This window comes from Hibiscus syriacus, unplaced genomic scaffold (assembly GCF_006381635.1).
Source record: "Hibiscus syriacus cultivar Baekdansim isolate YM2019G1 unplaced genomic scaffold, ASM638163v2 tig00110963_pilon, whole genome shotgun sequence".
Lineage (NCBI taxonomy): Eukaryota > Viridiplantae > Streptophyta > Magnoliopsida > Malvales > Malvaceae > Hibiscus > Hibiscus syriacus.
The window spans coordinates 901,747-924,576 of record NW_024062936.1 but is presented as its reverse complement, the minus strand read 5'-3'; the positions used below and the strand labels follow the sequence as shown (position 1 = coordinate 924,576).

Below are 22,830 nucleotides of genomic sequence, written 5' to 3'. Positions count from 1 at the left end.
GTTGGGAAAACTTTTTGGATTGGAAGGCCAAAACTGAAATTTTCGTATTGCAATAGCTTAATTTAAATTATTATAACTGAAAATTAAATTGATTTTTTTCATATGTAAAAGTGGTTAAAATTAAAATCATTATTTACCAAAGACTGTTGGATAGAGTTATAAGAATAAACTATAATCAATAATCGTTCATATTACACAATAAAACCGAAATTGAACAATTGAAGTTTTATATCCATTTATAGTAATCGGTAAAAAAGACTGAAAATATGAAAAAGCATGAATGAAAAGTAGATAAGATAAAATTGAGTAAGCCACAAACAGGTACTGAAATGCAGTAAAAATTGATTAAAGCTTGCATGAAAGGTAAAACTAAAACAGACTCAAGGATTAACTTCTTTTATGGTAAAGATGATTAGGAATTGCAACCAAAGGTATAAAAACGAGAAGCACTAATCGCTTTTTGAAGTGGTATTCACTGGGGAACCATAGTTTCCTCCGAGAATCAGCTCGTCGTGTCTGCATGTTTCAACTCCATTAACTGAAAAAGAAAAACGATCAATATTAAGTATTCAAATATATTTAATACGAATATACTTATACTTGCTATCTATGTCCATACCCGATCATGTGCGAGGCTTTTTAAGTGAAAAGAAACCAAAAAAGTGTCACAAAATAGTATACTTGAAAAAGCTAAAGACCATAAGCACACTAGTGTGGCATAGACAAGGGGGGGGGGAAGAGCAGTCAAGTTGCATGGGTTTTCTAGGAGTTGACTTCATGATGAGACACCAATCTCTTGAGAATATACAATGCATTGTTTCTTCTAGAAATGACAGTAAAGCATTTTATAAAAAGAAAATTCAACTATTGACATTTTTAACCAATAGTTCGGATTCAGATGTAAGTGTACGACTTATGTTATTTCAATAGACAATGAACTGAGTACCAGAAGGTGCAGGGCAATTAATCTGTCCCCGTGGCTCCACAAGAATGTACAATGGCTTTCCATTTAGTCCATGTTGTCCCTGCAAAACATACAGATACTAAAGTTTAAGGGAATCAACTGTGTGTGTAAATACAGATATGCTCAAGTTTAGTCTAATCTCTTTTATATTACCTTAACATCACGCAGGCCAACAACACATGCACATTCAACCACTTGTGCGCCGACTCGTTCTAGTAAACATCATCGGCAACAAATGTTTCAACCATGGAAGATTCAGAAACTTGTAAAAAGTATGTAAATAGCGGTGTATTACCTAATAGACGTATCGCAGCGGAAAGAGTACCCCTGTAGCCACCAAATCGTCGATAACTAAGGCACATTCACCGGGTTGAACAGCTCCGACATGCATCTCTAAACACTCTGTGCCGTATTCGAGTACGTATGCTTCGGAGATCACCTCTCCTAGTATGTCAAATAGTGAGAAGAGCTTAAATTACTTGTTTTCATTAAGCAATGTAGGTCACTTGATGTCATTAAGCAATCCATATGAATACCTGGCAATTCCCTGGGTTTACGCAAGGGAACAAACTTGGCACCAATAGCCAAAGCAATGGAGGGACCAAACATAAATCCTCTAGCTTCAACTCCTACAATGTCAACTCACCAAACGTGTAAGCAATAATAGAACCAACTTCAATACTTTTAATTTGATTACTTCCAACATCTCCCACCCCACCAACTACAGTTATAACATATACTTTAGGCTGAATTTCTTTTTGTTTAGAAAAAGGAGCAATTTCGTATTGGACACTTACCCTACTTGATTAACATTCATCCGACTAATAATATATAAATATTTGGTGCTTCTTGACAAATGGTTATAAATCATAATTTGCTATGGCCAGGCCACCATGACATCCGTATCCACAAATTTAAGTTGATTTTGAAGAAAAAAATGAAATAATCAACGAATTCAAATTAATAATAAACTAAATATGATACGAAAACACGATCAATACGAGAAGTGAAAAAACAAAAAGGAGCCAAAATAGTGGGAGGATACCTGCAACAACAGAAATACCCAGGTCTCTGTAACGATCAACAAAGATGTCGACGGTATCTTTGAAGGCCTTGTGATCAAGTAGCAGTGTGGTAATGTCTTGGACCATAATTCCTGAACACAGAACATCAAACCAAAAGAAGAAAAAAAAAACATGTTTTACAATTTTGCTTCAACATAAAAAATAGAGAAAAATCTTTCATGAAAAGCTGAGGGGTGGAAGAAGAAGAAACCTGGTTTTGGGAAGTGAGGCACAACTCTGATGGCTTCAGAAATGGCCTTCAACCTTGGGTCACCTTGTAAACTATTCTGATCTCCTGCAAACATGTTCCCCCCCCCCCCCCCGGGCGTAATAATAAGATTTGCTTTTACTGTCTTAAATTACTTGGTGTTAGAAAAAGAAAAGTAGCAGAGGAAAAAAGCAGTGTTCTTGTTGACTTCTGCTGCCTTAAACTTAAAAGATAGAGAAGAGAGAAAGGAAGGAAGGATAAATATGTGCATATCTTTGTTGGCAAAAGCACCACTGAAGAAGATCCAATGGCTTAGTGCTCATTATTTATAGCCTGCTTTTCCTAATTTCGTTTTTGGAGAGGATAGTGCTGCTGTCACTCTCAAAATTTGGCATTTCATTTGGGTGCGGACATAATGACGTAACTAGAATGACCACTTACTAGACATTTTATTTCGGTCCTCTGAAATCTTCCATTTGTTCAAGCTTTGTAGGCTCCTCCAACAAAGGCAGTGCGAAAGATATCGGTCTAAAAATGAAATTCTTGAGTGCTCGTGTGTAGTCGACTATAATAGGTGTTCCTTAACTCCCTTAGTTCAACATTACCGAAAATTTCTTGCTCAGATAAATTTGATTTAATTTGTCGTTATCTGGCAAGCTGGATCCATAAAGCCGGGGCGTTTAACCAATTGCTTTAGAGGGACCACTTAACATTATAATCAGTTTTATCAAGTTCACTGAAGGGTTCATCACATCACAGAGTCTTCAGCCTGACAAGAGCAGTGGAGCAAACACCGAATTGCCAAGTGTCTGAGCAATGTCATGGTTGGAACGCAATCTATTCATAAAGCCAGGGCTTTTGAGTTTCCTCTATAACCAATTGCCTTAGTGGAATAGCTCAGTTTTACGGATTTAATTTCTTAAGATTGTCAAGAAGAACTTGTTATAGTCTAGGTGTTTGTTGAAAGTAAAAAATTTCATCTTTAGAGCTCAATTTTCAAGCAACTGACCTAAACTAGATTCACTTACTCGACTATTTCATCTGTGAAGATCATTATCATCACTGAACGTCTTAAATAAAAAGTATAATAATGTCATATGCAAAAGGATGCCCCATGTTGTCCGCACCTTATGAAAGGAAAATGTTATATTGGTTAATTACAAGAGCATGGTACGGTGTTTGAGTGTATATTCTGGGTAAATTCAAATTCCTTGTTTTAAATCATGTTACTTCGTCAAAGATATGTAACTTTGAACCATTTCAGAGTTTCTTAATTCAGATGATATTCAAAGAATTGCAAGTTTGCAAATGTGATTCATTGTTTAACATCTTTAAAGTAACATAAATTTATTCAAAGTCCTTACAAAAACTTGAGAAAAAAATGAAAAAACAAATTCAAACAAAATGTCTCAAATGATGAAATGGTCTTCCTCACTTGGATGCCCCCAAGTTGTTGAAGTCGATCCGATTCTTGTTACGTATTTTATGTATGATTCTCTTGATTGTAGAGTAAATCTCGATAGTGCGCCCTGAGACTCCGCTATGATTTTCGCAATGAGCGTTCTCATCATACTACCTGGGGTACGGGGCTTCATGGATTTCTCTGGATATGGTGACACCACGTGTGCGTCAAACAACTATTGGTAAAGCTCCTTATATGTCATAGGATCAAAATGTTCTCATTTTTGATGAGATATGTGAATGTAAAAAAAAGGAAAAATAATACGAATGTAAAGAAAAATAACAAAATGCACGATATGTCTGAATGCATGATGCATGAAATGTTCGAGGCATTGATCCAAAAAATGTACCTGTTATTATAAATAATCCTTATTGGGCCAAAAGTGTTATGTCTTAAGAGACAAAAATATTTTGAAGGCATAGACCCCGAACAGCTTCTGATAGGTTGACTAGTCTTCTGCCTTCTTCTGTCACCGGTTGAATACCCTGTCAAACCGTTTCGGCTCCTTTGGCTAAAATGTGCAAATAACGAGCTGCTTGCCCCCAAAAGGTCTCGAAGGACTGCATCTCCGGCTTTCACTATCTGCCGAGCTTGTTTCTAACGAAAATGTCATTGGAGCGAGAGAAACTATCCAAAGCTTGCTTCTTGAATTCATCAGCAATGGCATCCAGCTCAGCTAGGGTTTCACCATCTTGTTCTTGTAGTTTTCGAAAGGAGCGACCGGGTCAGTGACCTTTTCCTCATCTTGCCCCTGCAACTTTGTCTTTGAGTATTCTTTTACCGCGGTTGGACTTCTGAGTTTTTTTTATCTCTTTGTATTATAACCCCTTTGTCCGTTAATGCAGATTATTTACGTTTAACAAACACATTTTTGGTGGATCAACACCTCGTTTTAATGATGCGAATGATAAAAAAAATGCCAAAGAAAAAAAAATGAAAGGGAGGAAAAACAAGTTAGTGAGATAAGGAAAATAATAACAAAATGATGAAAATGAAAAGTCCTACCCCACATGATATCTACCCCACATGCTTATTATTCCTACCCGGACCTGATTTCTATCCCGCGTGCTAATTTCAAACAAATCCTAACCGCATATTTGTCTAGTTCGCATGCTTGGAGCAGAAAATATAGCAGGAAATAAAAATAGCCTAGGGTTTGGAATGAGGTTTTGGGGTGGGCTCTAATTCCCTATAATCTCCCGATTTAGGTTCTAAAAAGGTACTCGAGTTCTCCTTGCTGGTGCCCCCTCGGGCTTGTCAGACCCTTAGTCCTAAGCCAATTACAAGCTTGTGTGGACTAAGTTAAACTCGAGAGGAAACATTCCCTTATGCCCGCACGGTGAATAAATTCACACGAATACATAAGGTATATGAATCCCGAAGGCTACTTGCTAGGCATATGCGGTGAATAAATTCACACGAATGCGTCGCTTTCACCCCCACTTAAAAGGGTTTGGAGCTTGGGTATAGGGCCAAAGATGAAAAATCTGAAATCATTGAACAAACGTTAGTACAACTATTTATTTGAAAAATAATCAAAGGTAAATAATTGGAATCGAATAAATAAATTAAAAATTAAAATTTACAATTTTCGCATAAAAAGACAACGGAAAATTAATTCTGGCCTGACTCACTTACCTGTCCCCAGTGGAGTCGCCAAGCTGTCGGAACCGTCTTTCGGTTGGGCCCCGGAATTGGGCTTCGACTTGAATGAATTGGGTTAGGAGTCGCCACCGATCATTTATTTGAAAGCCAAACGGGTTGATCGGATACTTTATTTCTTACATGGTCTGCGTTTTACCATAAATGTGTCGGGTTCGGGAGTCGGTTACGGTCAAGGAAGGATTAGCACCCTTGAACCGCCCTTTCGGTACCAATTAATTTACCGGTTGTCTTAATTGCGAAAATTAAAATTTAAAAATTTGATTTGAATTAATTACCTTTAATCGATTGAAAATATCCGTAGAAAGTAAAAAATGTTAGATTATAAAAAAATAGAAATGAAGTTGAAAAAAGAAAAAATTATTAATATAATAATAATAACAAAATAAATATAATATATAACAAAGATAAATAAAAGTTAGTAAAAAAAGAAAAAAAATAATAAAAATAATAAAACAATAAAATAAAATTAAAAAAAAAGTAAATACACGTGGGTTACCAGCAAATGGGTTAGCTATTAAAACATGGTCCCATTTATAATGTATTTAAAGGCTAGTGGATAGTAAGCCCATCATATGTATGGAGATATGGAATACCTTTCTGGACATATTGGACAGATCGAACCTTGCACAGCTTAAACTTGTTGCGTTGGAATTTGAGCTGGGTGACATCCTGGTTTGTGGGTTTCCCATACACAATACCTTTGGGTACTGGTCTCTTCCTATCACCCCATCTCACACGAACACGATAGATAACATAACCCTGCTTGGCTTTGTATCCCAAGCGACGGGCCTTGTCGGGTGGTTAACTCACACATGTGCAGGATGTTGACGATACTCCCAGTCCCAGCACTTGACTCTCTGCAAGAACCTCATCACATCGGATTGCTTCCTCCTTCCTAGCTCTAAGACGTACTTGTAAGCTCATTCGAAAAGTTTCAGGCTCAATGGCTGCTTGAACTCTTTGACACACTTTTTCATAATCTTCTTGGACAACAGAGGAACTGTCATTTCTTCCTTGAACAAAGACTCACCGCTGCTTGTGGAAAACCGACCAAGCTTCTCCTCAGACTCCATTATCCATCGGAGGGTTACCAGCTTCAAGTTCACGACAACTGCTTCCTCACGTACGAACCATTTTCGAAGTTGAGAATATAGTTTGGAGGTGGAAAAATGAAAGCTTTGAGGTGGACGATGAAAAGATGTGGAAGCTTTCTGGTTTTGCAGTGTGGTTACAGAAGTGTAACAATGGTGAAGAGAGAAAAATGAAGAGGGTGGAGTTGATCCAAGCAAGGACCCATCCATCATTGGATTGCATTGAACTCCCTCTTTTTCGTTTGTACCCCCCCTTAAATTAAAAAAAAATGCTAAAAGTCATTTGAAAGTGGAGAGCAATGAGCTTGAGGGAGAAGTGGTCTACAACTCCCATGAAAAACAAAACCCACATGATTTGTGGTGCATGTAGTTGAGATAATGGTGGGTGGTGGGGCCTGTAAAAAAAATTAAATAAAAATAAAATTAAATAATTAAATAATAATAATAAATAAATAATAATATAATATAATGTTTTTGTAGACCCGGACAAAAACGGGTGTCTACAATACGAAAACACGATCAATACGAGAAGTGAAAAAACAAAAAGGAGCCAAAATAGTGGGAGGATACCTGCAACAACAGAAATACCCAGGTCTCTGTAACGATCAACAAAGATGTCGACGGTATCTTTGAAGGCCTTGTGATCAAGTAGCAGTGTGGTAATGTCTTGGAACATAATTCCTGAACACAGAACATCAAACCAAAAGAAGAAAAAAAAACATGTTTTACAATTTTGCTTCAACATAAAAAATAGAGAAAAATCTTTCATGAAAAGCTGAGGGGTGGAAGAAGAAGAAACCTGGTTTTGGGAAGTGAGGCACAACTCTGATGGCTTCAGAAATGGCCTTCAACCTTGGGTCACCTTGTAAACTATTCTGATCTCCTGCAAACATGTTCCCCTCCCCCCTCCCCCCGGGCGTAATAATAAGATTTGCTTTTACTGTCTTAAATTACTTGGTGTTAGAAAAAGAAAAGTAGCAGAGGAAAAAAGCAGTGTTCTTGTTGACTTCTGCTGCCTTAAACTTAAAAGATAGAGAAGAGAGAAAGGAAGGAAGGATAAATATGTGCATATCTTTGTTGGAAAAGCACCACTGAAGAAGAACCAATGGCTTAGTGCTCATTATTTATAGCCTGATTTTCCTAATTTCGTTTTTGGAGAGGATAGTGCTGTTGTCACTCTCAAAATTGTTACATTTCGAGTCCTTTGATGGTGAAATATTTGTTGCCTTAAAATTAATATAAAAAGCTTAATATTTCAAGATTCAAGATTACATTATGATATCACTTCAAATTGATGGGTTTGTCGAACCAAGTAACTTCAATCGCTTAAAGACATCATTTAACCCTTCATATTAGTCGCTTAACACTATTTCTTATTAAACTCTTTTTTTTTTCCATACATGAAAAATAAAGTATTCAAAGGATTTTATATTGTATATATCCTAATTCGTTTACATAAATTTCGGTATGTTGTTTATTTATATATTTCATATTATTCTTCGGGATTATATTTTAACTATTTCTTTTACATTTTTTAATATATTTTCTTCGTTTTAACTGGAGTTGAATTCAAATATTCAGGTAAATTATGTATTTTTGCAACTCAACTTTATCTTTATTTTTGTTTTTGAAAAATAAAATAATTGTTGAAAAATTAACAATGATAACGACAACCAAACATATTTTGAGTCCTTTCAACTAAAAGCAAATCAAATTTCTCATTTGATGATGACAATTAGGTGAGTAATCCATCAATTTAATTGTTGTAATCGTGAAAATTTTGGTTTTAATCAGTTTATAAATAATGGAAATCAATTCATCCTATCTTAATAATTAATTAGAACCGAAAATAATTAATTCATCTTATTTTTTTGTTCAAAAATAATTTTAGCTCTGAATGTTTTTAAGTTTTTGTTTTGATTATTATATTCTTTAATTAAATTAACTCTCAAACTCTAAAAAAGTTATTTTTTTTTACAAATTCATTCACTATAACCATTGATATGATATTACATTTAACGTTCAATGTATAATTTATATTTTATTTTTATATAGTTATACTTTTTAATATATTATAATTAAAATGTTTTCATATTATAAAATCATTTATTAATATGACATTTAATATAAATATTTTTATTTTCTTAATGATGATGTAGCATTGTCTTATGATAATATGTCATTATCATTATTAATTTTTCAACGACGGTTAGTTTACCAAAACAAAATTAAAATGATACTTAGGTGACTAAATACGTAGTTTACCCTAAATTAACCTAAAAATAAAATTTAATATATGATTGTATTAATTTAAAATGAGTTCGTTGCATCACATGTCCTTAAAGTATGAACATTATTTTAAATTAGTCCTTAAACTTTTAAATATTCTAATTTCATCCCTAAGGTATGACTATTATTTTAAATTAGTCCCCAAATTTTTTAACACTTTAATTTCATCCCAAAACAATGACATTCATTCTAAATTGGTCCCTAAAATTATTTGAACATTCTAATTTCATTCCAAACTAAATGTATATTCTAATCACATCTCTTGTTAATAAAATCGTTAGGCCACTTTATATTATTATATATTTGGAAAAGAATTTGTTAAACTAATTACATTTTTGGATGAATTTGAGGATGAAATTATAATATTAAGAAGTTTAAAGACTAATTTAGAATGGGAGTTATAATCTATGAATAAAACCAGAATATTCAAAAGTTTAAGAACAAATTTAATACGAAGGTTATAATTTATGTACATATCATGAAAGTAGCTCATTTAAAATTTAATGATAAAATTGATACTAAATCTGAAATTAATTATACATAATTATTAAAATAATTATACATAATGTATTTTTTACTAAAACTAATGCCACGTTACTAAGGGGCCGTTTAGGAATGTTTATGAAAGTACTTATGGCTTAAAATGTTGTTTGAAACATCATAGTATTTCAAAACAATTCTTTTTCAACAAAAAATTATGTTTGAAATATGGTTATTGACTTAAACCAAGAAATTAAAAACAATGTTTTTGAGCTGAAAAAATTCGTTTGAAGAAATATTCTTAAATGAACCGAGAGAGAGAGGAGGAGGAAATTGAAACGCAATCAATCAAAAATAATTTGATAGTACAATTTTCAAGATCCCCCATGAGCTTTATTATGATTTTTCTTTCTAAATCTTTTTTTTTTGTTAGCATATCTAATATTTATTTTCAGAGAAATGTCGCTATATTTTGTTTTGATAATATTTTCTCATTGCTTTTTCCTTTTAAAAAATCTGCGGTATAAGAAAGATGGTGGGCATTAAATTCTAAATGTACATCTTTTCATAATCGATTGTATGATCTAACATGTAAAGGCGAAATTAATTAAAGTGGTTTTCATTTTCAATCGTAATAGTTTTTTGAGCCAACTGAAACACTTGCTTTATTGAAACGTTGAAAAGACAACAATCACAAGGGAAGTTCTGTTCTTCTGAGGCGGTTAAAAATCGGTTAAAAAAATAGTGTGATTGATTAAAAAAATGATCGATTAAAATTTATACCGTAAATATTATATGATTTAACCAAAAATATTATTTGAGTTAGTAATAAAAACGTTAATAACCAGTTATGTTATTGTCCAATTTAAAATGCACCAAAAATATATAGACGATAACATAACCGGTTAATTATTGGAAACATTATCAAGCACAATAACATATTGGTAGCGTTTATATAACGTAATAAGTAGCGTCTTGTTAAAGCTAATGGAGCTTTGAAAATCCGACGATAACATAACCAATTAATTACTATAAATATTATCAAGCATAATAACATTTTAGGTAGCGCTTATATAACGTAATAGGTAGCACTTTTTTAAGCTGATGGGGTTTTGGAAATTCGACGATAACAAAATAGGTTAATTATTGGATTTGTCATATTGAAACCGATTTTATCAATTTTTAACCAGTTATGTTGTCTTGTATCGATACATGTTTCATAGGTATTTATACTTCACAGGTTCATCTAGTTTGGGAATCATACTGGACAAAAAGTATCGATACATACACAAAATGTATTGATATTTTATGTAAATATATTTTACCATTAAACCGGTATATTTTTATAGCTTACATGATTTATTTACCTATTACTTTAAAGTAATTGGTTTTGAAGTTTTAAGAATCGATACTTTTCATATGTGTATTCATATTTTATAGGCGCAGTTATCAAAACCGGTTTTGTCAATTTTCAACCTTTTATATTGTTATGTTTCGATACATGTTTCTTAGGTACCGATACTTTATAGGCGAAATTATATAAACAGTTATGTCCATTTTCAATTGTTATATTTCATCGATTGTTTAAATTTTTTACCGTTTTCTCAAATTTTAACCGGTTTCGACAACAGATATAAAATACATTAATAAATAGTATTGATATTTCAACACTCCTCAAATATAAAATATTGTCGGAACCGTCTTTCGGTTGGGACCGGAATTGGGCTTCGACTTGGATTAAACGATTAGGAGTCGCCACCGATCATTTATTTTAAAACAAATGGGTTGATCGGATACCTTATTTCTTACAAGATCTGCGTTTTACCAGAAATGTTTCGGGTTCGGGAGTCGGTTACGGTCAAGGAAGGATTAGCACCCTTTAACCGCCCTTTCGGTACCAATTAATTTGTCATTTGTCTTTAATTGCGAAAATTGACAAATTTAAATTTAAATTTAAAACATTCGATTCGAACTATTTACCTTTGGTCAGTTGGGATTTCTCTAAAAAAAGGATTGAAAATGTTAGTCAAAGAATAATAAATGTTAAATAAATCAGAGAAAGATGTAGAGATAAAAAAATCATTAAATCAAAAAAAGAGAAAAATAAATAAAATAGAGAGGGAAAAAATAAAAAAATAAACCGATGAAATAAAATAAAATAAAAATAAGATGAATAATAATAATAATGCTAAAAAATAAAAATAAAAACAAATAAAAATTATATAGTAATAAAAGGGACTAAATTGAAATAAAATCAAATTGGAGGGTCAATTTCAATGTAAATCGAAGAAAGAATGAATTTCAGGGGCAAAATAAAATGTATAAAACATAATGGGGACCAAAATCGTAATTAATCCCAAAAACGTGGGACGCGCGTGTGAGATTACAGGATAGAGAGGACTAAACCTGACATTACCCCACTTTGGCTTGAAAACACGAGAATAAGGGGCCAAAACGATGTAGTTTTGATTCCTATATTTAAGCCCCCATAACACCCCCAAATTCCTCATTCTTCTTCATTCTCCACTATCCCCATCTCTCTCTAGAAAAACGAGAGAACGAAATTTCTCCCGCCTCTCTCTAGCAAGTCCGATGCCCGGCCATCAGCTGGTGGCTCCCCGCCGTACTGCCGCTGCTTCCGGCCACCACTGGCGGTGGCTGGAAAAATCTAACCACACCCAAATGTTCTCTTCACCTCCCTCATCAACAATCCGAAGCCAAAATCCCCAAAAATAGCCCCAAACGGTGTAGACCTAGAGCGTAAGTTTCGATTTTTACCCCTCGCCGGCGTCCCTTCGTTTTCTCGAGGCCTTCGACTTTGTGGTTGGTTGTTCGATATTTCGTGTGGCTGGGTCTTTTGTGTTGATGGTTCTGTGTGGTTGTATCTCTGTTTTTGGTTTGTGGTTCTTTGGTGTATATCTGTTGGTTCACCGGTTTTGCTTGGTTTACTGTTTTATGGCTTCCCTCGGTATACTGTTGGTGGTTGTGGTTTTTTGTTGGTCGTGTGTTGGCTCTGTATGTTCTCGGTGATACTTGATGCTCATGGGGTCCCCCCCTTCTGTTGGTCACCGTGGTATTTATACCCTGCTTGGTGAACCAGTACCCCGGGTTGTTCCGTTTTGCTCGGGGCATTGCTGCTGAAATCCCGGGATGGTTCCGTCCGACTGTTTCGCGTGACCCTTGACCTTGCTGTGCGGTGCCTTGACTTTAGGGTTTTCAAACCCTAAACATCATTTGGTTACTGGACCGTTTCGTAGGACTTTTGGGCTGTTTCAGGCCCGATTATCTTAGACCTTATTTTAGACCCTGGACAGAAAAATAAATGGATAAGAAATAATAATAAATAATAGTAATAAATAATAATAAATAAAAATAATAAATAAATAAATAATAATAAATAAATCATTATTTAAAAAATATATATATAATATAATTTTTTTTAAACGCTTCTTTTTTTAAAAAAACTACATATTATATATAAATTTCCAAAAATGATTTTTAAAAGACTATATAATTTTCAAAAATACTTTTTAAAAAACTATATGATTTTCAAAAAATGTTTTCAAAAATTAAATATTATATAAGTTTTCAAAAATGTTTTTTTTAAAAACTATATATTATATAAATTTCAAAAAATGTTTTTTAAAAACTATATATTATATAAGTTTTCCAAAAATGATTTTAAAAACTATATATTATATATTTTCCTAAAATATTTTAAAAACTATATATTATACCGTTTTCAAGTGTTTTAAAACCATATATATATACATTTTTAAAATGTTTTTAGAAACTATATATTATATACGTATTTTCAAACCGTTTGCAAACTATATATAATATATATATATATTAAAAAGAATGGACGAAAATTAGTGTCTACAAATATAGATACATGTAGTATGTGTATCGATACAGAGACGTAAATATAGATATAAAATAATCAACCAACAACGCTGATATGCTTGGATATGTGAAAAATGTCTTCCGAATAGTATCCATTTCATCCAGCTCATGAAGATAGGAGAAAGCGTAAACCGAAACCGTTTAAGAGAAACATAGCTTATGTAGAAGCAGATGTATATTTAAAATCTCGAAGGTGATCCATTTGGTTCTCAAACATTTAAAGAATCAGAAACATATCGGACTTATGATTTAGGTGCTACAGGGGAAATGCAACAAAATGCAACTAAACATTTTCTAGAATTAAACGCTAGATTTTTTAATAATAATGTTAAATAATGGAAGATACACACATAAATCATAAGTACTGGTACTTAATTTTTTATTTGTATTATCAACATATTAGGTGGAATTAAAGTTTATATCTATACATTTTGCGTGCAGATTGTTTGAGCCTTCATTTGGAATTAAAGTATATAGACCGATATAACAAAGTATTGATACATATATAAAAGTTTATGATATTATCATTAACCAATAAAATTTTACCGTGTACCTTGTAAATTTAGCTATTTCTTTTACAAAGCTATTTATACATAGGATATCAGAATGTTGGATTTACAAATTAAGACATATACAATGCATTTGAAAGATGTAAAACAAATGAAATCGTCAATGGGAGTATCAATGCACTAATTGCTTACGTTTAACCGGTACTTGGAGTATCGATACTTGGACCTTTCCATATGTTCCCCTGTATCGTGTACTTGAACCTTGCCAAACAATCTATAGAATAGAGTCTCCCGCAAATCATGGCCGAAATCAGAATAGAGTCCCCTTTATCGATATAAAAAAGTATCGATACATATACAAAAAGTAGCGATACTTTATATAAACTTATGTTACAATTAAATCGATATATTTTTACAACTTACATTGTTTATTTACCTATTACTTTAAAGTAATCGGTTTCGAAATTTTAAGAAACGATACTTTTCATACTTGTATCGATACTTTATAGGCACAATTATGGAAACCAGTTTGGTCAAAAAGATGATGAACGTTTGTTATTTTAAAATCGGTACCATTACTCTTACAGAAGTATCGACATTTTTATGTATGATATCGATACTTTCGAGACGTTTCATTTTTTTCAAAACCGGTAGCAATTTACCGTTTTTGTTATATTGAAACTGGTTTTATCCGTTTTTAACATGTTATATTGTCATGTATCGATACATGTGTCATTGGTATCGATACTTCCTACGTGCATCTTGTTTGGGAAGCATATTGGACAAAAGTATCAATACATACACAAAAAGTAGTGATACTTTATATAAATGTATTTTACCATTAAACCGATATATTTTTACAGCTTACATTGTATATTTACCTACTAATTTAAAGTAATCAGTTTCGCAGTTATAAGACTCGATATTTTTCATACGTGTATCTATACTTTATAAGCTTAGTTATGGAAACCGGTTTTGTCAATTTTTTACCTATTAAGTTATTTATATTGAAACCGGTTTTGTCAATTTTCAACCTGTTATATTGTCATGTATCAATACATGTTTCTAAGGTATCGATAATTTATAGGAGAAATTATAGAAACCAATTGTGCCAAATTTCAATATGTTATATTTAATCGATTGTTTAAAATTTTTACCGTTTTCTCAAATTTTAACCGATTTAGAAATTCTAAGAGTAGAAACTTTGTTGTGGAGATTATAGAAAATGATACTTTAATAATGTGTATCGATACATTTGCACGCATACATAAAATACATTAATAACTAGTATTGATATTTAAACAATCCTCACATGTATCGGTATACATAGACGCAAATATGGATATAAAAGCCCGACCAATCAACCAATAATGATTCTAAGATCAAATGCTGTTATATATTCGGAGCAATCAACCTAAATGAAACGCAAGGGAAATCTCGGCCATCATAATTTTGAGTAACAAGCAAGAAGATTAGATATGCGAAGAATGCCTTCCGGATATTATCCATTTCATCCAGCTCATGAAGATAGGAGAACTGTAAACCGAAACCGTCTGAGAGAAACATAGTTGATGTAGAAGCAACTGCATATTTAAAATCTCGGGAGCATTTTGGACTTATGATTTGGGTGGTACACTAGAAATGCAACAAAATGCATCAAAAATTCTCGAGAATTAAACGCTAGATCTTTTAATAATAATGTTAAATAATGGAAGATACACACGTAAATCATAAGTATCGGTACTTGGAATTTCAAAACATATTACTTTAAAGTAATAGGCAAATTAGCAATGTCAACAGATAAAAGTGCTCTGGTATAATGAAAATAGTCGTAAATGACAAGTTCAGACGCTTGTCATGTACGCCTATTATCATTGCACCGGTATAATTTTACCGTTTACATTGCTAATTTAGCTAAGTATTGCTGAATACATTTTGATATTTCGATATAACAAATTAAGATAAATGAATTTTAAGATTTTCCTAAAGATTTTCTAAGTATATTCGATATAATTATTCGAATATCAAAATATTACTCCAAATCTTTCAAAAGTCATTTTTAATCCTTACTCAAGTGTAAAATTAAGTTTTAATCTTAAAATAATTTCAAAATAATTTTACAAAGTATTTCGAACCATTTCAAAACCAAACAAATTCAAGTATGTCCAGAGGGAACCGATTCCCCCCTGAATGGTTTGGCTCCGAGAAATTCCAGTATGCTCGGAGGGAACGATTCCCCCCAAGGGGTATCGATTCCACCTGATCAACGGTCGAAATATTTGAATTTTACACTTAGGGAACCGATTCCCCATGAGGGGGTACCGATTCCCCCCACGCTCCAAGCAAAAATATTAATTATTTTCACACTTAAACGGCTCCAATAACTTCATTAATGATCCCTAACATTCAGAAGTGATTCAAAGTGTATTTAAGCAAGCTTAGAGGCCATTGATCAATAACAAGAAACATCAAGCAACTAGAATCAAGAGAGAATCAAAGAGAAAGCATCAAACCTCAAGTTTGAGCATTTCAAGCCTGTTTTTCATTCAATATTCATTTTGCTTTCAAGAACACTTATTGTGCTCAATTATATTTATTCTTGAGTGTTCTTTCTTTGTTCTAGAATTGTGCAAACATCTTACCTTGTGAGGTTTTTCTTGTAAGTTTGCGAAATTTGTAATCTTCTCTTTGAGAAAGAGTGTTCTCAAGAATTGGGGTATAATTATTGAGGGAGTTGTAAGGTTATCTCTTTGGCCTCAAAATAAAGAACAAATTAGTGAATTTGTTGGAAAATCCTTAGTGTGGATAGCTAAGGTAGTGGACGTAGACTTTGGTTGATAAAGACGAACTACTGTAAATCGCTGTGCAATTACTTTCAATTTTTTGCAAAAGCTTCCACCAAAATTTTTATTGACAATTCACCCCCCTCTTGGACGATTTCATCGATTGATTAACTCAACAATTGGTATCAGAGCCTAACTCATTTGAAGGTTTAATCGCCTCTTGAGTCAATTCGGGAAGAGTTACATCGATAATCAAAGTCATCAATGGCCTCTACATCAAACTTCGACTCCGGTCTCGATTCGATGCCCGTCAACAAGCCTCATTTCTTCAATGGGGCTAACTATGCCTATTGGAAAAATAGGATGATGTACTTAATTCAAGAAAGTGACATGGAAGCATGGAATGCCGTAGAAGAAGGATACATCAAGCCTCTCACTCATCCAAGATTGTGGAGTGAAGGAGAGACAAGAATGTTCCAGATCAACTCCAAATCCATCCATATCATATTTTATGCTCTTGGACCAGATGAATACGGAAGAGTTTCATCTTGTACAACCGCCAAAGAAATATGGGACAAACTTCAAGTCACTCATGAAGGTACCGATGAGGTAAAGAAATCTAAAATTAGTATTCTAACGCATAGCTATGAAAATTTCAAGATGAAACCAATGAAGATATCAAAGCTATGACGGATAGATTTTCAACGATTGTCAATGGTCTCAAATCATATGGAGAGATCATTTCAAATGAAAAGCTTGTGAGGAAGTTAGTCTACTCCCTTCCAAAATCGTGGCAATCAAAGAAGACGACAATCATCGAGTCTACGGACCTAACGTCCTTAACTCTTGAAGAACTAATCGGTTCCATTCTCACTCATGAAATGATGCTTGAAGATGAAGTGGACCTCGATAAGATTTACGAGACACCAAATGAGAAGGAGAAGAATAAAAACATTGAAGTTGCTCTCAAATCCACAAAAGATGAGAGTGATTCGAATGAAGATGATGATGACGAGGAAATGGCATTATTTGCCAAACGATTCAGAAAGTTGATGATGCCCAACCGAGGAAGAAAATTTAAACGTCATGAAGGCTTCAAAACTGAATCGAAGGAGAAAGACCCGATCATTTGCTATGAATGCAAAAAGCCAGGGCATGTCAAATATGATTGCCCACAATTGAAGAAAAATGGTCAATCTAAAAAGAAACACAAGGCTCATGTAGCTTCATGGAGCGATGAAGAAGGTTCCGATGAAGAGGAACAAGAAGTTGCAAACTTGTGCTTGATGGCTATCGGGGAAGATTCTAAGGTAACCTCTAACTCATTCGATTTGGATAAATTATCTTATGATGAGTTATTAGAGGATTATAGACTTTATTTTCAAAATACAAAAATGATACTTGAAAATTAAAAAACGAAAATAGTCTTATATCCAAGATCAACAATGAGCTTGAAAGTAAGATCAAAGAATTGCAAATCAAAATTAATGAATTTGAAAAGAAAAATACTGATTTGCATAACTTACTTTCAAAAGTTCATGATGATCATCAAAAGAAGATTGATGATCTTAAAACTTCTTTTAATAAGGTTGGAACAAAAAGTTTTGAAAAATGTGAGAATTCAAAATCCAACTTTGTTAAGAAAAGTTTTAGAAGCTACAATCATAGAAGTCCTCAACAAACCTTGAATGGTAAAATTGTTAGGAGTATATGGGTTTCTAAAGAATTCATTACTACTAAAGATAAGGATGTCCTTCATAAATGGATACCAAAGGGGACAAGGATTTTAGAAACTAATGAATATGGACCCAAAAGAATTTGGGTACCAAAAATTAGAAATTAATCTATGTTTTTAGGAAAATGAACATTGCTACAAGGCACGGGAAACAAATCCAAATTCATGGTACCTTGATAGTGGATGCTCGAGACACATGACCGGGGACAAAAATCGGTTCATAGAGCTTAACGCCAAAAATGGAGGAGAAGTGACTTTTGGTGTTAATTCAAAAGGTCATATTGAAGGTATAGGTACAATAGGTAATACCTCTTCCATACAAATTAAAAATGTTTTATATGTTAATGGATTACAGCATAATCTTTTTAGTATTAGTCAATTTTGTGATAAAGGATTCAATGTCATGTTTGAAACTAATGGTTGTAAAGTTATTGACATTGCATCTAATCAGATTATGCTTATTGGTCATAGAATAGGAAACATTTACATGGTGCATTTAGATTCTATTAATGTGACTAATTTATGCATAGTTGCAAAAGATGAGCATGATAGTTGGTTATGGCATAGGAGACTAGGACATGCTAGCATGAGTGTTTTGCAACGGTTAGTTCAAGGAGAATTAGTTTGAGGGCTGCCTAAACTAAAATTTGATAATAATAAAATCTGTGATGCTTGTGCTAAAGGAAAACAAAAGCAAATTTCTTTTAAATCCATTAATGACGTATCAACTAGTAGAGTATTACAATTGATCCATATAGATCTTTTTGGGCCAACTAGGACTATTAGCTTGGGTGGAAAACAATACGCATTTGTCTTGGTAGATGACTATTCTAGATATACTTGGGTTCTATTCTTAAGTACTAAAGATGAAGTATTAGAAAATTTCATCACATTTTCAAAGTAATCCAAAATGAAAAAAGTTACTCTATCACTAGTGTTAGAAGTGATCATGGCACTGAATTTGAAAATTTTGGATTTAATGAGTTTTGTAATTCTAATGGTATTAGCCATAATTTTTCATCATCTAGAACCCCTCAACAAAATGGAGTTGTTGAGAGGAAAAATCGAACTTTAGAAGAAATGGCTAGAACCATGCTTTGTGAAAATAATTTGCCAAAATATTTTTGGGCAGAAGCCACAAATACCGCTTGTTATGTTGTAAATCGAGTAATGATTAGGCCAATTTTAAAGAAAACTCCATATGAAATTTTCAAAAATAAAAAGTCTAACATTAGCTATTTTCATCCTTTTGTATGCAAATGTTTTGTTTTAAACAACGGTAAAGAAAACCTTGGCAAATTTGATGCTAAAAGTGATGAAGGAATTTTTCTGGGTTATTCCTTAAATTCTAAATCTTATCGAATATTTAATAAAATAACTTTAGTTGTAGAAGAGTCTATACATGTTGTTTTCGATGATAATCTCCTTCCGAGGAAGGATTCTTGTTTGAATGATGATGTAGGTATTATAAATACAAATGACGTTAGACATGACGTTGGAGAATCATCATCAAAAGAAGAAACAAAAGATGAGGAAACTCATGATCCTTTCGAGAATCCAACCATTGAAGAAAGGGAAGTATCTTATCCAAGAGAGTACAACTATGTCAAGGATGGTGAGATTATAGGTGATCCATCCAAAGGGGTAACAACTCGATTTTCTCTTAGAAATATTTATATTTATGTTGCATTTATCTCATTCATAGAGCCTAAGAATATTAAAGAAGCATTAAATGATGAATATTGGATTATGGCTATGCAAGAAGAGTTAAATCAATTTGAGAGAAGTAAAGTATGAACATTAGTTGAAAGGCCTAGTAATAAATATACCGTAGGTACTAGATGGGTATTTAGGAATAAGCTTGATGAGAGTGGTAATATAGTGAGAAACAAGGCTAGACTTGTTGCTCAAGGGTATACTCAAGAAGAGGGCATAGACTATGATGAAACATATGCTCCCGTAGCTAGGATGGAAGCAATTAGAATGTTATTAGCATTTGCACGTTTTCATGAATTTAAATTATATCAAATGGATGTTAAAAGTGCATTTTTAAATGGTTTTATAAAAGAAGAAGTGTATGTAGAACAACCTCCAGGTTTTGAAGATTCAAAATTTCCGGATCATGTTCTTAAATTGACAAAAGCACTTTATGGTTTAAAACAAACTACTAGAACTTGGTATCAAATATTGTCAAACTTTTTAATTGAAAAAGGTTTTTCAAAAGGGAAGGTTGACACTACATTGTTTTTAAAGCATAAAGGTAAAGATTTATTAGTAGTTCAAATTTATGTTGATGATATAATATTTGGTTCTACTAATGATGTTCTTTGCCAAGAATTTTCTAACCTAATGCAAAGCGAATTTGAAATGAGCATGATAGGGGAGCTCTCATTTTTCTTGGGACTCCAAATCAAGCAAAGAAAAGATGACATCTTCATCAATCAAGCTAAGTACGTCAAAGATATGCTTAAAAAATTTGGACTGGAAAATGGCAAGCCTCATGACACTCCAATGTGCTCTTCAACAAAGCTTGACTTAGATGAAGGAGGTAAATGTGTAGATGTTAAATTATATAGGTCAATGATTGGATCTTTACTTTATCTAACTGCAAGTAGACCGGACATTATGTTTAGTGTTTGCTTATGTGCTAGATTTCAATCATGCCCTAAGGAATCACATTTACTAGCTGTTAAGAGAATCTTTAGATACCTTAAGGATACTCCTAGTTTAGGACTTTGGTATCCTAGAGACTCTAGCTTTAGCTTGCATGCATTTTCTGATGCGGATTATGGAGGATGCAAATTAGATAGGAAAAGCACCTCCGGTACTTGCCAATTCCTTGGAAATATGTTGATTTCTTGGTTTTCAAAGAAACAAAATTATGTTGCATTATCTACCACTGAAGCGGAATACATTTCAGCCGGTAGTTGTTGTGCACAAGTTTTATGGATGAAACAACAACTTTGTGATTATGGAATTGAAGTAGGTACTATTTCTATCAAGTGTGACAATACTAGTGTTATTTGTCTCACTAAAAAACCCATCCAACACTCTAGAACTAAGCACATTGAAATAAGACATCACTTCATTAGAGACCATGTCACTAAGGAAGATGTAGTTCTAGAATTTGTTGATACTTTGCATCAATTAGTGGATATCTTTACAAAGCCTTTAGACAAGGAAAGATTTTGGACACTTAGGAGAGAATTAGGTTTGACCAACCTATCTTCATTTAGTGTTTAAAATAATTTTAGCACTTTTAAGAATAAATGAAAAATGCATATAATTGTAATTTTTTTTATTACATTCATTGGGTTTAGTTAGGGGGAGTTTATGATTTTTGGTGAAAATTAACTTTATGTTCAAATAATTTTTAATGATAAATTTGATTGATTGAACATGATTAATTTTCAATATATGAGTTGCCAATACCACTAGAGAAAATTAATTTAGTATTTTGAGTATTTAAAAATCAGATTTTAGCATTTTAGTGCAGAGGGAATCGATACCCCCTTGAAGGGGAACCGATTCCCCCCCACAAGGGAATCGATACCCCCTGAGGGTTCTGGTTTTATCGGGCAGAACCCTTATTTTTGCTCAAACTCTCTCTTCTTCTTCTCTTCGTCATTCTCCTCTTCTCTCTCCCCAAATCATCACTTTGATTCAAAAACAACGTTTCTTATCGGAATTACTTCAAATATCATCTCCTAAACCTATTGGAATCATCAAATTAGTGCAAAAATCATCACATTCTCACAAAATCCGAAAATCTTCAAGGTATTTTTCTAAAACTTATATTTTATCAAATTTTGAACATATAACTAGTTTTAATTAGTTCTAGATTGAAATAGTGATAGGGCATTGATTGTTTAGTGATTAGAAACTAGATTTTACAACTAATTTCATCAAAAACACAAGAATTTTCCAAAATTCTTTGAAATTTTTTAAATAAAAAAATGTTTTTCATATTATTGTGTTTTGATTGAATTATGTTGTTGTTATGAAAACTATACATATATTGATTTTCAAAACCTTATTTTTCTATAAATTTTTCAAAAACTTTGCCCATTAGGATTGGTTTAGAGAACCTTGAAATATTGAGGACTCAATTGAGTTTTGGGATTGATTACATTGCGTACATGTGTTTTATAATTGCAGGTTATTCATTCTATTTCGATTTTCTTAAACCATGTCAAATCCTAAGCGTGCTAGGTATTCATCTAGTCGTTCAAACCAACAACCAAATCCACCTCCAAATCCTCCTCCTATTCCTGAAATTCCTATTCCTAATCCCGTTGATCCTAATATGACTATCCAAAACTCGTGCTTCAATCATCCTGGTCCTAGAAATCATCGTTTTTGATATTATCAGTATTTTGACTCTTACAAAATTAGAGAAGAACGTATTCCATCTCTTCAAGCTATGATAGATATCAATTTTAGATATCTTCCTCTTTTACAAGAGTGGAAATTTGATAAACTTTATGATCTTGAACCTATAGTTTACCATCAACTTGTTCGCATCTTCTATTCTATTGTCGTTTGTATTAAAAACCGAGCTCAAACCAAAACCATAGGAGTTCATTCCTATCTCTTAGGATAATTCTTCCATCTTGACTCGGCTTACATAGCCAATAAATTAGGATTAGATAATGATGGTATATCAAATGAAAA

At 32.8% G+C, this 22,830-nt stretch overlaps 1 pseudogene; it reads right to left on the bottom strand.

The window, feature by feature from the left end:
* Positions 1-295: 295 nt before the first annotated feature.
* LOC120148570 lies at positions 296-7,526 on the bottom strand (annotated as a pseudogene).
* Positions 7,527-22,830: the final 15,304 nt, after the last annotated feature.